At 40.8% G+C, this 17,736-nt stretch overlaps 1 protein-coding gene and 1 pseudogene across 22 annotated transcripts in view; one reads left to right on the plus strand and one right to left on the minus strand.

Moving 5' to 3' along the window:
• RBFOX2 (RNA binding fox-1 homolog 2) overlaps positions 1–17,736 on the plus strand; it is a 310,217-nt gene that overhangs the window by 112,185 nt on the left and 180,296 nt on the right. The gene's annotated exons all lie outside the window — the stretch shown is intronic.
• LOC128581893 (bolA-like protein 1) lies at positions 4,207–4,738 on the minus strand (annotated as a pseudogene).

Genomic DNA, 17,736 nt, shown 5'->3' on the forward strand with positions numbered 1-17,736 from the left:
TTTTCTCATTTTACTTTGATTCTTACTCACTATGTGAAATGAATTATATCTGTAGATTTGAAATTTCCAGCTCAGGAATATAGCTGTATGATATCTCAAATACATATATATTTGTGAGGGACGGAAATCTGTGTAAGTTTGTTTACCTGACTTTATGTGTCTTGGCGGTGTCAATAGAAAGAGGGAGTCATTTTTGAGACTTTTATAGTTTGAACAGAATTTGGTACAAACTGAGCTAGACGTTCAAGGCTCTCTACAATTTGTACCCAGTTTCTCCAATCGTATTTTTTTTTTGTAGAGAGTCTCACTTTACCACCCTCAGGTAGAGTGCCATGATGTCACACGGCTCATAGCAACCTCCAAGCTTTTGGGCTTACGCGATTCTCTTGCCTCAGTCTCCCGAGGAGCTGGGACTACAGGCGCCCGCCACAACGCCCGGCTATTTTTTGGTTGCAGTTTGGCCGAGGCCGGGTTTGAACCCGCTACCCTTGGTATATGGGGCTGGCGCCTTACCAACTGAGCCACAGGCACCACCCAACTCCAATGGTGTTTATCATTGTTACTGTATCCATATATTTCTTGTGCTTGGTGTTAGTCTTAGTCGTCCTTTAAATATCTTATCTTGGGCCTTTATTTCTTTCTAGTGACTTTTGTTTGAAATGTTTCTCTTTTTTTCATGAGAATCTAAGTATCCATTAAGATCCATGGACACAGTTTAATCTCCTTTATGAAATCTTCCCTAATTGCTTCTGATTATTTGAACTCATTTAACATGTCTATGTGAGTGTTTCCTTAACATCCAAGCAAGTTTGGGAAATATTGTGAAGACTGAGCAAATTACTTCTCTAAAGCACTGTTTTATCATCTGTGAAAGTGAAGATAACTGTGTAGGGTGGTGGAAAAGATTAAAGTTTTTTTTTGAGACAGAGTCTCATTATGTCACCCTCGGTAGAGTGCTGTGGTGTCACAGCTCACAGCAACCTCAACTCTTGGGCTTAAGTGATTCTCTTGCCTCCACCTCCCAAGTAACTGGGACTACAGGTGCCTGCCACAACTCCCGGCTATTTTTTTTATTGTAGTTGTCATTGTTTGGCAGGCCCGGGCCAGGTTCTAATCTGCCAGACCTGGCGTATGATGCAAGCGCCCTAGCTGCTGCTGAGCTACAGGTGCCAAGCCAGGATTAAAGTTTTAAAAATTTCATAGGTTAAGAGTGATTTATTGGTTGATGTTGTAAAAGTAGATTGCATTTATCTGTACCTTTAGCTTTCCAGGTAATATAGAAAGTCTCTTCTCTTTTCTGGGCTGAAATTTCTTCTTTTTCCTTTAAGGGCTCTTTGGCTCTAATAGGTTTGATTTTTGACTTCCTTGGGAGTCATACTTTGTTGTGAAAATGATGGGAGCTTTTGTCACTTGTACCTCCTAAATCCCAGGGCTGTTGTAGATCTGTGAAGTATTAAGAATATGCCTAGCAGGCGGCGCCTGTGGCTCAGTTGGTTAGGCGCCGGCCCATATACCGAGGGTGGCAGGTTCAAACCCAGCCCCGGCTGAACTGCAACCAAAAAAAATAAATAAATAAATAACATGCCTAGCTTTTATTCTTATCCCTTTTCTGTACATGCCTTTTGTTTTTTTTTTGTCATATCTTGCCATTTATACCACAGTTTTGACTTCTTTCCCCAGCTTTTCCTCTTTTTGCTTAGTTTAGGGTTTTTGTGGTTGTTAGGCTGTTGTTGTTTAAATATTTTGTAGATGAATGGATCATAATTTCTCTGGTTGGCTTTTCAGTAGATTGACCTATTTATTACCTTATATAAAAGCAATTGATTTGTATTGTAATGAGTGGTTTAATGTGGGCATCAAAAAGAATTATGTGACTAAAGATTATTAATTACCAGAACTTTTTGCAAAGGAAAGTTATAGAATTTACTTTATTAGCAGCTTTCAAAATTGAGAAATGCATTTGTTTAGAGTTGCTTAGGGAAGCTGAGTAGTTAGTAGGCATGCTGAAGTGGTTCATACTATTAAGCAGCAGACAGTCTTCTCAGAGAGCCAATCCTGGCTACCATTTTATGATTTACTTTTAAGTAGTTTAGTATATCTATTCTGCCCTTGTTCTTTAACAGACTGTCACTGGCATATGATTTTTACAATGAAGCCAAGTAATTAAGTTATAAGGTAAGGCAAAAATTAGTTGATAATATAGTTACAATTACAGTTTCAGTTACAGATTAAATATTTTTAGTTTTTAGTAGCACTACCTATGCACTGTTGTACTGAGGTGATTTAGGATTGATCAGAGAAACGGGACTATAACAGATGACTTACGGTCTTGTGTTAGATAATTTCAGCAAGTACTGTGTAATCATGCATTGAAACAAAAGCACAGTTTTAATCTCACTGGAGTCTCTTTATTCTGCTTAGCTTTTTTCGCTGAATAGAGTTTAGTGTGATATTTTAAGCCTTTTGTGACCTGGTCTCAGTTTTTTTCCTTGTGTTTCATGTAAAGTACTCTGTGTCCTGCTACACTATTGGGGTATGTGTGTAGCTTTGGAATTAGATGTAGGTTTAAATTCTAATTTATATATGGTATTTTCCATGTTTAAATACAGTCTACCCTTTAAATCCCACTTTAAGTGCTGCCTGCCTCCAAGGACTCTTCCCTGATACACCTATTTGAAAGAGCACACTCTCAAAGTCTTCATTCCTGGGGCATGTGCTTTCTACTTTGTAATGATGCACTTTACTACTGCCTGTTTATTGCGTTATGGCAAAAAGGCTTGGCGACATGTATAATTCTGTGAGAACAAAACCCCAGTCATAGTTTTTGGTTTTCTTGTATACTTTGCTCAGAGTAAGTATATAGTATAAATTTGAATAAATTGGGGTAAAGGGATAAATTAAAAAGTAAACTCATCTTCAGTCTTCTTGAAATATAGAGACCACTCCTTTGGATTTTTTCTTGTGGACAAAGGAAAAAAAGAAAATTTGGTCAGATTTTCACTAGGGTTTTATTACCTTTGCCTTGCCAGACTGATATGAAAAATTAATACTTAAGAAGCTAGATTTCTGATCTTCAGTAAGACAGTGCCTCTTACAAGTTTAATGGGTTTGGTCAAGTGGATATTAAATGTAAATCTGTCGTTTTATGGAGCCATAGAAGGCTCTCAAAACACTCAATAAATATCCTTATTGAATTAGTAGAACTTTCCCATGTATCTCCTATTACTGTATTGGGATCTTTGTTCCTTTAGAGTGCTTTTAGCCTGTGCTGTCATAAACTTGTGGTGTCATGTGGATCATAGAATCATGTAAGATAAGAGCTTCTAGCTCTTTAATTCTGTTAGTTTGTTATTGGTACAGGGAAACCCATACATTAAAATTCTAGTGTCTGTGTCTTAATTGAGAGTAACAAGTGGCTGGACATGGGGTGGGTGTCCTAATGAAAACTAATGTGTAGGGCGGTGCCTGTGGCTCAGTGAGTACGGCACCAGCCCCATATACCTAGGATGGAGGTTTCAAACCCGGTCCTGGCCAAACTGCAACAAAAAAATAGCCAGACGTTGTGGTGGGCATCTATAGTCCCAGCTACTCGGGAAGCTGAGGCAAGAGAATCCCCTAAGCCCAAGAGCTGGAGGTTGCTGTGAGCTGTGATGCCACAGCACTCAACCGAGGGCAACAAAGTAAGACTTTGTCTCACAAAAGGAAAGAAAACTAATGTGTATACTAGATACTGTATAAAGCAAGTATTATTTTATTTAATCCTATTTGCAGGTGAGGAAACCAAAGCTAAAAGAGAAGTCATTACCCAAGGTTGTGTAGCTGTTAATGAATGAATCTAGATTTTAAATATAAATGTGTTAGATTTCAGCATTTATGGAACAGCAGAGCATAGCCTGTAATCCTAGCTACTTAGGAGGCTTAGATGGGAGCTCCAAGCCAGCCTGGGCAACATATAGTCAAACCTTGTCTTAAAAAAAAAAAAAAGAGGAAAAAAGATTTCATTGTTTATGACTTTTTTAAATTGTAATTTCTCTTTTAATATATAAATGATTTATAATTCGTCAGTTCTGATGCAGCTCCTTAGTGACAATTTAACATGGAACAACTGGGCAAGAGCAGTATGAGTGACTCTGCTCTTTCCTTGGTTTAGCTTTGACCTGAAGCTGGTTGCTCTCTGGAGAATATATATGGACTTTAATGCAATGGAGCCCAAGGATCCTTGCCCCTTACAAGTCCCAGACTGTATTGAGGGGAAGGCCTCAGTTCATTCTCACCTAGCTCATTTGATCCTGACCCTTCCCCTCTCTTGGGTTCAGGGAGTTCCTTGAGTTTTCTTGTTCCCACCCAGGCAGGGAGGGCTAGTGTCCAGCTGAGGGTTTTCCCTCCATTGGGCAGGGGTCCGTGCCTGGATGGCCAGTGCATGGACTGGCCCAGCCAGCTCCTTGGACAGGGCGGTGTGTACCAGCCTGTGCCTTTGCAAGGGGCTCAGCCCCTTGAAACCAGAGCTCACCACTGCTATGCGCGGAAATGCGTTTCGCTGCCGGCTGGGACCGCGTGGCCGCTGCTCTCGTTGCGTAGCTCCAGCACCTCGGGCTCAGGGCCTGCTTCAACTTGGCGCGAATGGCGGCCTCCACCGGACCGACAGTCCCGGATTCCGCGCTGGCCCGGGATAAACAGACGCGGCCAGCCACGGAGACCAGGTGCAGGATCCGCTGCTCACTCAGCATCGGCTACAGAGACAGCGCCCTTTCTTTGTGTGACGTGGAGGAATCTAGCCTCTAGGTGTGGGTAGTGGAGTGGCGGCGGGGGCGGGGATTAGAGAGGCCCGTACGGGAGGCGTCTTCGTTCGTAAGGGCATTGCAAAGAATGGGCTGGAAGCTGCACAAGTAGGGTGTGTGTAACTCCGTGCCTTTGGCTGAGCCGATGCCCCTGAGACCCCTCTGAACCCCTGTCTGCGGTTTTTCTGTTTATGATTTTTTCCACTGAGCACGTCTCTTATTTATTTACTTGAATGTTTATTTTTTTTACATTTTACTTGCATGTTTGATTTTTCATTATTCAGTAGCAAACATTATTTGTTGTCTCTACTTGTTCCCTATTATTAAGGGATGATAGTTCTATATTATGTTTCCATAGTTCTGTATAGTTTACATATCACTTTATCTCATTCTCAAATATTTGATTGTTAGTGAGACCCCAGCATTCTGTATGTGGGGCTGGGTGGTGGGGGTAGGGTTAATCTCTATTGGCAGATGAGGAGGTTAAGACTTTTAGTTTTGTGAGAGATTTGCTCAAGTAGTGCTATAGAATTGGCTTTTGTTTTAGTGAGGCATAGTGATTTTTAGACTAAAAAAGGGTTTAGAAAATTTTTAGCAGAATATTCTCTTTTTCAAACAAATTTCATAAATATAATTTATAAAAAAGGCAAGCGGAATGGTTCTAATAGAAAATATATGGAAGGCCTAGAGCCCTACCCTGTAGGTTTCCTTTTGCCTGCAACACCCAGTTCAAAGGTTTTCAGATATAGTTGGAAACCACTGGGGAATGATCAAAGAACTTTGGTGTTAGGCAGACTTAAGTTCAACTTTTAGTTTGGGCCTTATTTAACCTTTCTTAGGCTTAGTTCCTCATTTGTAAAATGGGTTGCTTTTATAGGATTACTGGTAAGTATTGACTACAAAACATGCCTTAAATCTAGGACAATGCCCTTAGCTTCCCTGTTAGGTAGAACAGGCCTGCCACTCGCCTTGTGTCAGACTCATGCTAAACGGCGTGGGGAGCTTACTATTGAGGCTCGGGCCTCCGCGGAGCTTATAACCCAGTACTTTGACTGGGGTTCAAATATTATATTTATCAATAGTATAGAATAAGGGTAGGCAAACTTTTTCTCTGAAGGATAAGAGACTAAAGGTTTTAGGCTTTTTGGACCATATCTTTTGCTTCTGCTCAACAACCCCACTGTAGTAGAAGGCAGCCATAGACAGTATGTAAACAAACGAGCATGGCCGCGCTCTCTAATCACTCTTCACTTGTGGACACCAAAATTGGTATTTCATACAATTTCCATATGTCATAAAATATTATTCTCCTTTTGATTTTTCCTTCATTTATGTATGTATGTATGTATGTATTTATTTATTTATTATTGATGGGGGTTCATTGAGGGTACAAGAAACCAGGTTACACTGATTGCATTTGTTAGGTAAAGTCCCTCTTAGAATCGTGTCTTGCCCCCAAAATGATTTTTCTTTCAACTATTAAAAAATATAAAAGCTCTCTTAGGTTGTGGTCTTATATGTGGGTTGTACAAAAACAAGTGATGGGCTGCATCTGTCCCACAGTTCATAGGTGTGGTTTAGACAGTTCTTGTTGATAAATGCAATTTTTGACCCAGGGAAAAATAATTTAATTTAAAAAATCTATTGTCATTAAGGAAGTATTGGCTTAGGAAAGGCTTAATTTTAACAACAGATAAAGATTTTCCACCCAACATGTTACATGTTCAGTGGTTTCTTTACTTTCCTATGGAAGTGGTTAAATTGCAGTCATCCTGGTCTTGTAATGGCAAATGAAAAAGTTTTTTGAATGAAGACTGTATAATATGGTAGAGAGACCATGAGTCATGAGGGAGTCAGGAAATGTGGCTTTGTCACTAATTTTATGACCTTGTATATGTCACTTTTCCTCTCTGGGATCTTTAGTTTCCTCACAGAAATGAGGAATTTGGACAGGATAATGTTAATGGTCTTTCCCAGCTGTAAAATTCTCTCACTCTGTATTTAGTTGGAATGATGCTATATGCAGTTTTGTCTACAGAAACTCTAAGAACTTTACCCGTTAATATTTTTTTAAAATACCAGTAGACACTGTTGTATAGAGACTATTTACAAAAGTAGTTTATTTGCCTTGTGCTAATGCCAACCTTTTTGGAAATAATTAGCAGTTGTGAATTATGCTAAATGCTGTTCATTTCTTGTTCTGAAATCCTGAAACAATTAACCTGTCTGGAGATAACCTGCAGGTATAAACACACAGACCAGGAAAGCTGGAGGAAGCAAAGGTCTATCTTGCCTACGTATGGGCTTAGGAAAATTTCATGATCGGAAGCCTTTCCTCAAGTCTGAGTCACACTAGAACAGTGGTTCTCAACCATCCTAATGCTGCTGTCCTTTAATACAGTTCCTGTGGGTTTTGACCCACAGGTTAAGAACCGCTGCACTAGAGGGACTCTTGGCTTTCTGAAGGGGGAGAAGAAAAGTGAGGGAACAATGGAGGAAGTGGCTGTATCGGTTTTTGTCAACAGAGGGCACCCAGAGCAAAGCAAGTGCTCTGTGACACACTAGAGTTGGCCCTTCCTCCCTGACGAATCTACCAGACAGGCAGAGCAAGTTGCAGTGGTTTCGCCCAGTAGCTGTCCCTTGCCTTTTGTTTGATCTGTGTCCACATCCTCAGATATTTTCTCTGGAACCAGAATATTCTAAATGTGATACTAATAATTGTTATTTGCTGACTACCATAATGGAAAACCAGTTCCCTCAATAACCTGGAGTACATTATTCCATGTTATAAAATTAGGCTTTTGGGTAAATGTTCGGTATTAGTCTCTAATTTTATTCAATATCCAGTGAGCAAGTATTCCTGAAATATTATTGCTTTGAAAAGTACACTTAATATCTGCATAGCATATTATATGAGAAAACTTTGTTCTTATTACCTAGAGCAGTGATCCTCAAAATGTGGCCTGGACCAGCAGCACCAACATTACTTGGGAACTTATATGTAAAGCCATGGTCTTCCCTTCTTCCCCTATCTTAACTGAAACTCTGAGGATAGGGCCCAGCAATCTGTTTCGAAATGCTCTGCAGAGGATTCTGATGCACACTGAAGTTGAGAACCACTGGCAGAGAATAAAGGGGCCCTGGTGTTTACTGAAACCACATGCCAAGTGCTCAGCTAGGAGATTCATTTTTGTTTTCCAGATGAGAACACCAAGCCTAGAAGCATTAAATAATTTGCCAAAGTCATATGTAAAATAAATGGTAGTACAAGGATTTGACTACAGAACCATACTATAGTGGTTGATAAGAAAATGCTAAAATGTGTTGCATTATTTAAATTAATTCTTTTTTTAAGTCCTTAAATTATCTTTAATATAAAAGTAATACACATTTAGCAAAAAGGTATTAATATATAGCAGACCAAAAGAATAAAATAATAATTGCCATAATCTATTTAAATTTGTCTTACCTTTTTGTTGTTTGTTCTAGTCTTGTTTCTGTGCAACTTTGTTTGTATATATACACATTTTTAAATTCTTTGCAAAATGCCATTATAAAACTGTACAAAATTTTGTAGTATGCTTCCAGCTCCACCCTACTCTATTGTAAACATTTTTTTCATACTGTTAACTATTTCTACAGTATCATTTCATGGCTGCCTAGTGTTCCATTCTATGGTTATACATTTCCATCATTAACTTTTAATCAAGTCTGTTTTAAGTTGTTTTGATTTCATGATTTGCTTTTAGGAAAAACAGGATACTGAGCAGTGTGCTACTCTGGATAAACAATTATCTGGAGTGGCTTAAAGTCTCATAGTTAAGGTGATAAATACAGATTATGGTTGAGAAGGGAATGTGGAACAAGGAAGAAATACTAAGTATGTTTGAAGTTAAAGCAAGTTCAGAAATAGGGGAAAAAATTTGAAGTAAAAAGCCAGAAATAACAGGAATGAACTGGGGATCTGTGAGAGAGATGGGTTAGAACAAATAGTCAGGCAAATGATTATGAACAATTTGATGGGCCAAAACCCCACTTTTATTGCTGGCTCTTTGACTAACGGCCTAGTTGCTGGATGAGAGCTGGATGAGAAACTGTGCATAAGGCTTCCATAGTAGCAGTTACGATTTATTGAGTACCTTCATGTACCAGGTATCATGTTAATCATTTACATAGATTTTTTCCATTTACTTTCTGTAATAACCACATGCATTACATGGTGTTTTTTAAATTTTATAGAAGTGGAAACTGCATAGTTGCTTTGATTGGAACCCAAATATAATAAAACTCCTGAGCCCATGGCTTTTATACTGTCATTTATTTGTATTCCTTTTTTGTGGCATGGCAGGTCATTAGCCACCACTGTGTGTGTGTGTGTGTGTGTGCGTGTGTGTATATGAGAGAAAGAGAGAGATTTTACCTTCTTTTTTGGGACAGAGGAAAGTAGATGTGTAAGGACTTGAAGAACAAAACAAAGATGACAGCCCAGTTGTTATCTTCGGAAGGGAGTGAGCCTGAGCTAGATGCTGTAGTGGAGCAGAGGATTAGAAGAGCAAAATGAGTAGTTGTTAGGAAGGAGAGGACAGGCATTTGGAAATGAGGGATGGCTAGAAGAATCAAATCCCCCTCATTACATTTCTCTTTCTAAAGGAGGTTGTAATCACCTTGGGGCAGTCTTTACACAGCTTTTCTGAGATTATGTAATTCACGTGATACACACTTCACCCATTTAAAGTGTGTAGTTCAATGGCTTTTAGTATGTGCACGGTTGTTCAGACACCACTACAATCAGTTTTAGAACATTGTCACCACTGCACAAGAAACCTCATCTTCCTTAGTCGTCACTTTCCAATTTCTTTGTCCCCTCTCCTCTCCAGGTCCTAGGCAGCTCCTGGTCTACTTTTTGTTTCTATAGATTTACCTATTCTAGATATTTTATGTAAATGGACTCACTATAATATGTGGTTCTTTGTGTTTGGCTTTCACTTAGCATAATGTTCTTATGTCATGGCACAATCCATATGGTAGCATGTGTCAGTACTTCATTTTTTATTGCTGAATAACACTCCTTTGTATAGATACACTATATTTATGTTTGCCTGTTGGGAAGAGAAAGGTAAAGGAAATGGGACAATACTAAGAATTATTCTTCTTAATTTAAAGTGGGAGGAATAGGTGGCTACTATGAAAAATGTATCAAACCTACTTGAGGAATTGCAACTAAAGGAATGGGTGATAGGATAGTTGATGGCATCAGGTGCTTCATGAATCATTGGTAGCAGAGCAGCAGCTCTTCTGACCTGAACACGTGCAGCATTCAGGGAGCTCATTGTGTAAACCTTGTGTTTTGGCCAGTGCCATCGCCCCCTACAATAGCTCAGGTGGAACCAGAGAGGCCTTTGCTGATCTAATCAGGATACATTTCCCTCCATTACTACAGCCCTGGGTCCCCAGAGAGTCCTCCTAAAGAGCTGCCAGTTTGTTGAGTGCTGGCAGTTGCAAGATTATTTCTGACCATATGATTTGTTCAAGGGAGATTACACCCATATTTCAGGTCCTGATCCATTAAGCTGAAATAGCAACCATCATTCCCATGGTTTGGGAATGAATGCTAACTTTAAGGCCCTTGTGTGTCCTTCTTAGTTGTAGTGTTTGGAGGGCTCCTTTAGCAAGCAGATGATGTGCTTTTCCAGGTGTCAGGGGATTTTACTGTTGTCCCATTGATCACTGCTGCTCATTTTCTTGAGTTATTATCCAAGGAACAAAGAGCCCTGACCTCCATACTAATAAAATGAGTGGTCTAGACCAGGACTGTAAGTACCAAAAGCTTTTAATTTATACTCTAGAAATATTGTGGCTGGCTTTCTACTGTGCCTGAACTTTCAGTCGAGTTTAGAGAATGAATCATCATCACCTGTCTTAATACTGTGGCTCTTTTGTAGCATGTCTGCTCTAACGCTGAAACAAGAACCCAGGTGGAGGACATCAGCTTGGTCCTCAGGTCTGAAGTCATTGAGTGTCAGAGCTGGAGTAACATCACCCTTGTTCTGTTGAAGGGGAAACAGAGTTCTGCAGAGGTTAGATGACTTACCCAAGTCTTATTTTCTTATACCCTTATTAAAGACAAAGCTGAGTCTGTGGTGTAGAGCCTTCACTCTCAGTTCAGGGCTTTCCCCCAGTGAATGATGTTTTCTGATGGACATGTACTGTCATGACCAAGGAGTGGCTGAGCCCTGCTCTACTCCACCAATAATGCTGACTGTGAGGTGTTGTGGGAGAGAGTTTGACAGATTGGGATTGTGAGAATGAAAATTTGTGAGAGAGGAAGAAAGCAAGAGCACTGGCTTGTGGGTTTGGGTGCCATTTACAAAGGACCAGTCCCTTTTGGCCTTCCTCCCCAGAGAGTATATTTGTTTATTATCACATGATGGTAATTCTTTGAGAGCCCCTGTACTAACCTACCAAGAAGTAATCTTGTAATACCTGCCTGAAAACGTTTGATCATGGTTGTCAACTCCATGCTTTGTATGATTTTTGCCTAGTGTAATGTAAAAGGACCCAAATCTTTCCTCACTGTTTACATTCCTGACTTTCCTCCCCCTATCAGTAGTATATAGACCTCCAACATGGGCTTTGCTTTCCAGCAGTCCCCTGCCCCATGATCCTAACAGATCTGTTCAGCATGACCTTAACTGCTGGGATCATTAAAAGCAGCCCCTTCACAGTGGAGCACTTAAAGTGAGTAGTAGTTCCATGCTGTGACTCCCTTTAATACTTTCCCTTCCTCCTTTTTGTTGGGTCCTCCTCCACCAACATGAGATTCTGGGAGAGGTGTGCCTTTCACTCTCTTCCCCCATCACCTGGCAGGTGCTCAATGTAGTCATTAAATAAACTCTGGCATTCTCATGCTGTTTACCACTTGATGATGGGATGGGTAGGGTGCAGGAATGCTAATAAGGTTGTCAGATGGCCATGTTATTCCTTTATAGAGGTTGTTTTATAGTCCTTAATAGTAATTTATAATAAAAACTACTCTTTATTGCATGCTTACTACGTATTAAGTACTATGCTGAGTACACACACATACCCTCAACTCCTCATTATCCTTAACAACCACTCTTCCTGTAAGGATGGTAGAAACCATTACTTTATGGGTGAAGAAACTGAGCTTTAGAGAAGTGTAAGTTATAGAGCTAGAAAGTGGTGGAACAGGTATTTAAACCTAGGCTTGCCTGACACTGAAACCTATGTTTTTAATAACCATGCTGAGCCTCCTTGAGTAGTTAATTTGCTAAACATTCCTGTGAAAGAGAGATGAGTCATTTATGTTCCTGGGATTTATAAATGAGACATCTGTGTTAGTAAAGGGCATTAGTAGCATAGTTTAGATTAAATTTGGCTTTGGGATTAAGAGCAAAAACTATAAGGAGACATAAGGAGCTTCTGCCACTTATTTCCTGTGTTGTTTTTAGCCCTGTGTTGAGGAATCTTTGCTCTTTGAGTGTAGAGTGGTTTCAGATCATTTGTAATCTGTTCAGTTTCTAAGGGATTGGTCTATGCAGCAATTCCAGATCGTTTAGGGTGGGCCTGGGAAAGGATTTGGTTTAGTCCTGATTTCTGGGGCCACTGTAAGGTAAGCTCAAGCTGATTCCTGAACTGACTAGGTTTTTAAAAGGTTCTCAGGTTTGTTTGGTTTTTTTTTTTTTGCAGTTTTTGGCCGGGACTGGGTTTGAACCCGCCACCTCTGGCATATTAGGGGCTGGTGCCCTACTCCTTTGAGACACAGGTGCCCGCCCAAGGTTCTCAGGTTTTAATCATTCAGCAGAGGGCTTTCTCTTCAGTTTAGTTCTTCATTGTGACCCTCGTTTTACATCTTTCAGACCTAAAATTCAGTTGTTGGCTGTATGTAACAGCAAAGGGAATGCAGTTTTCAGCGGTTGGTTACTGATCAGTCACGTGGGATCCCTGTAATGTACTGGGGGAGAACAGCTCCTCTGTAGCTCTCTACAGAGAACAGAAATATTTTGTGTATAACTTTGAAATGGGAGTGAGAAACTCCTGAGGAAAAGAAGAGTTGGTAGGGGTAATAAGATTTTAAGGAGAGAGACTTTTCCTGCATTCTCCCCTGGGGGAAAGAATCTAGCCAGGATTGAAGGGCATTGCCTCAACTAATTTAGTTAAGTGGCTGGTCCTGGATTAATAACTTGGGCAGACTTCCCAATGGATTTGGCAAGGTATTGGGTTTCTCTCTCCCCACACCCTCCCTACTCTGGGCTCAGTACGTTTGTGCTAACATAATTATAGAGAGGTTACTTCTTACAAACAGCCTTTTAAAAAGGAGGGGGCTCCTTCTTAAAAGGAGATGGGGGGAAGCAGAAAGAGGGATGGAGGGAGGGGGGCGGGGCCTTAGTGTGTGTCACACTTTATGGGGGCAAGACATGATTGCAAGAGGGACTTTACCTAACAATTTTAATCAGTGTAACTGGCTTATTGTACCCTCAATGAATCCCCAACAATAAAAAAAAAAAAAAAAAAAAAAAAAGAAATGTTGGGAAGTAGAATGAATAAAATTGGAAAATAAAAAAAAAAATAAAAGGAGATGGAAAAAAATGCAGAGGAGAGAATGGAGTTATGTCGTCCTGTCACGTTTTCGAAATGGCAGACTTTGAGGAAAATGGAGAGAATAAGTGAGCAGGCTGGTATTTTTCTGTAATAGCAAGTGGGGGGGAGGGATGGTGGTGGTGTCCATTTCAAGCACCTAGAGCGCAAGCATTGGGTACTAATTTTGTGCTTGAGAAATTTTGTTCATCCAGATTGCATTACTAGGGATCTGGTCATTAAAGCCCTCCCTTTTCGATAAAGGCCAGAAGTTATAGTCTTTTGAGTTTGGTGGTCAAGTGTTCAGAATTGTTTCACAGATTAAGTTGAAAACCTGAGCAGATGCTCTAGCTGTTGTTTACCCTCGGGTATCGGGTGACATTCTTCTCTCTTTTCCTCTTCCCCACCCCTTTGGGAACCAACCAATCACACAGAGGAATGGATTTCTGTGCCTCTGTGGCCTCCTCCCATAAGGAGTCTACAGACTGCAGCTCTCTAAGCCTTAGTCGAGGCTGTGCTTAACTCTTAAGTGTCTGATTCACAGTGAACAGCTGACATTGCAGTTGGCTTGTTTTCTTGTTTGCCTTGACTCTCAGAGCTCCATCCTCAAGGGTTAAATGCTTTTCCCAAAACCTCAGACTGGTGATATGTAAAAAAACCAACAGAAGGGCGGTGCCTGTGGCTCAGTGGGTAGGGCACCGGCCCCATGTATCGAGGGTGGCAGGTTCAAACTCGGCCCCGGCCAAACTGCAACAAAAAATAGCCAGGCGTTGTGGCGGGCACCTGTAGTCCCAGCTACTCGGGAGGCTGAGGCAAAAGAATCTCCTAAGCCCAGGAGTTGGAGGTTGCTGTGAGTTGTGACGCTATGGCACTCTCCTGAGGGCGATGAAGTGGGACTCTGTCTCTTAAGAAAAAAAAAAAAAGGAAAAAAACCTGTATTAGTGTCTATTTTGAAGCAGTTTGCTTTTTGTTACTTTATTTCTTATAATTCAGCAGGGCAAATCCTGTTCACCCAATTAAAGATGAGAAAAGTGGAGGCTAGAGAGTCTGTCCAGCTCGCCCAAGGTCATTTAACTAAGAAGGCCCATCTGGCTCTATTGCCCAGACGTTCTTCCATTCCACTGAGCTGGCTAAAACAGCCCTGGAAGCCCAGCCAGAATTTTCACTTTAATGTTCTGAAAGCTTTAACTCCTTAGCAGGTTTTAGTTCTACCCTGTGGAAGAACCAAACATTACTGTCTCCTCTGTCACAGCCCTCCCAGCCAGCTCTGCCCACCCACTCATCAGCCCCCTTTTCTCATATAGGTGCAGATAATGTATTTCTCTTTGCCTTGTGTTTGTGATTGTCAGGTAAGTATCTTTCTGATTTAAGGGAGGGTTTGGAATTTTGAGGAGGCTTAAAAGAAAATCTACTGATAGCTTTTCTATTACGTAGACACTGCTACCACAATATTGAGTTTACCCCTATTCGGACATATACAGGGTAGGCATAAAGTTCGTGTGCAATTCACTATGTTAAACTGTTTTAAATTGCACACGAACTTTATGTCCACCCTGTATATATCTCCATTATTAGAAGCTTCCTCCTTTTTAAAGAGCTTTATTTATTTATTTATTTATTTTTTGTAGAGACAGAGTCTTACTTTATGGCCCTTGGTAGAGTGCCGTGGCCTCACACAGCTCACAGCAACCTCCAACTCCTGGGCTTAAGCGATTCTCTTGCCTCAGCCTCCCAAGTAGCTGGGACTACAGGCGCCCGCCACAACGCCCGGCTATTTTTTGGTTGCAGTTTGGCCAGGGCTGGGTTTGAACCCGCCATCCTCGGTATGTGGGGCCGGCGCCTTACCGACTGAGCCACAGGCGCTGCCCAAGAACTTTATTTTTTTATTGTAACTTATTCTAGCCATCCGAAGGTACATCTTGTCCAATAGAACATGTTGTGTTTCTCTTCCTGCCAATTTTACTTTGAAATTCACAGAGAAAATAGCTTTAAGTGAGTTCTTATCAATACTTTATTGCTACTAATTAAAAAATTTTAGTAGAAACCCTGAAATGTCAGATTTGCCAAGAAATGAACTTCTGTCATTTGTTGTGGGCTTAAAAAAAAAAAAAAAAGACAGGGCAGCACCTATGGCTCAGTGAGTAGGGTGCCAGCTTCATGTGCTGAGGGTGGCAGGTTTGAATCTGGCCCCAGCCAAACTACAACAAAAAATAGCCAGGCATTGTGGCAGGCGCCTGTGGTCCCAGCTACTCGGGAGGCTGAGGCGGGAGAATTGCCTAAGCCCAGGAGCTGGAGGTTGCTGTGAGCTGTGATGGCATGGCACTCTACTGAGGGTGAAAAAGTGAGACTCTGTCTCTAAAAAAAAAAAGACAGGCAAATTTGTTAACAATTATAATTTATTAAGGCCAAGCGTGGTGGCTCAAGCCTGTAATCCCAGCACTTGGGAGGCTGAGGCAAGTGGATTGCCTGAGCTTACAGGTTTGAGACCAGCCTGAGCCAGAGGGAGACCTCGTCTCTAAAAATAGCCGGGCATTATGGCGGGCGCCTGTAGTCCCACCTAAGTGGGAAGCTGAGGCAAGACAATCGCTTAAGCCCAGGAGTTTGAGGTTGCTGTGAGTTGTGATGCTATGGCACTCTACCAGGGGCGACAAAGGGAGACTCTGTCTCAAAAACAAAAACAATTATAATTTATTAAGCCAGGCACTGGCCTAGTTGTTTCATGTACATAATTCTAATTTTCACCATAACCCTGCATTGGTGGATGATAAAACAGAGGTTAAGAAGTACTTGCTCAAGGTCACCATTAGTGAGTGGCGATTTGGCGATTTGAATCCAGGTCTGTTTCTCTTCCAAACCTAAATTCTTTCTTTAGTGCCATGCTGCCTCTGGAAAATGATCTTGAGAGTCCATTTCATAATCCACACCCATGCTTCAGCTCTGATCACCTCAGAAAGCCCGTGTGTCTTCCTTTTAAAGGAGAAATACCATTTTATGTGATAAACTTCACAGTTGAAAAAAAAAAATTTAAGGAAAGTATTTTCTGGTGTGTGCTGACTTTTATAATCAGATAACTTTTATTGATGTTTAGTTTGAATTGTTTTTGCTGAAGTTCATACCTTCTTGTTATAAGTGAAAATGCTAAATAGCTACTAATCTTCACATACCAGTGAGTTAAGGGATTTCACTGTGAATTGGGGTAGACAGGGAAAGTGAGGCCTTACTTAAAGGATGAGTAAGATGTAATATAGCTGGATGAAAAAAAGCTGGAAGAATTTTCTTGGGGGTAAGGAAATGTTATTGTTTGAGCCATCACTTGGTACATCTTGCCTTCGTTGTCTTTTTGAGTCCCAGAAATGTTGATGAGAATGTAATGAAAGATAGCTTGGTATTAATTAATGATCATGTTTCCCTCCCTTCTCTTCAGGAATTGCCTGCGATTCAACTCTACTACTCATTATTTTGGCTTTTTTCAGTTGTATGCACTGAGAGATTCATACATAGTATAAGAGAAATATATGTATACACACACACACAACACTGTCTCTGCCATCCACATCCACTCAACAAATACTTCAACAGTGTTTACTGCATGCCACTATATACTAACCACTTGGCACAACACTGGTGATACTAAGATGAGTAAGACATGGTCCTTGCCCCCTAGGTGCTCACACTTGAGTGGAATTTGCAGTCTCATTTAGGACCTACAGCCATGGAATTAACAACAAAAGGCAGTATGTGAATATGATTATTAAAAAGGTGAGCTGGGGTGGCAGATATTACTACAGTTCACAGATAAAAGTAAAAACAGATTCATTTAAAATTTCATCCAGAGTATGGAGTGGGGAAGACTGGAGTGAAATGGGGTATGGGTCATGTTACTGCTGGTGAAAGGAAACGGTGAAAATGGCTCATTGGATTAGAGTGAGGTACTTTTGCCTTCTAGAATTGATAATGGAGTCATAACCAGTCATTGGGGGAGGGAGAGTCTACCAATTAGCATTTTAAGTGAGGAATGTAAAGACACTGGCAGCTAATATAAAAAACAACTATTTAATTGGTGAGGTCACAATTTTTAGGAAAAATTGAATGAATCTCTTACGTTTATTTTTTGGTTCCCTTGATTAGCTTTCCCTTGGTTAGAAGATATAGCATTAGCTATACTATTAAAACATTTATTCTTGGCTAGGCGCCTGTGGCTCAAGAGGCTAAGGCGCCAGCCACATACACCTGAGCTGGCGGGTTCGAATCCAGCCTGTGCCCACCAAACAACTATGACGGGTGCAACCAAAAAATAGCCGGGCATTGTGGCGGATGCCTGTAATCCCAGCTACTCAGGAGGCGAAGGCAGGAGAAGCGC

The sequence above is a fragment of the Nycticebus coucang genome, chromosome 3, assembly GCF_027406575.1.
Source record: "Nycticebus coucang isolate mNycCou1 chromosome 3, mNycCou1.pri, whole genome shotgun sequence".
NCBI lineage: Eukaryota > Metazoa > Chordata > Mammalia > Primates > Lorisidae > Nycticebus > Nycticebus coucang.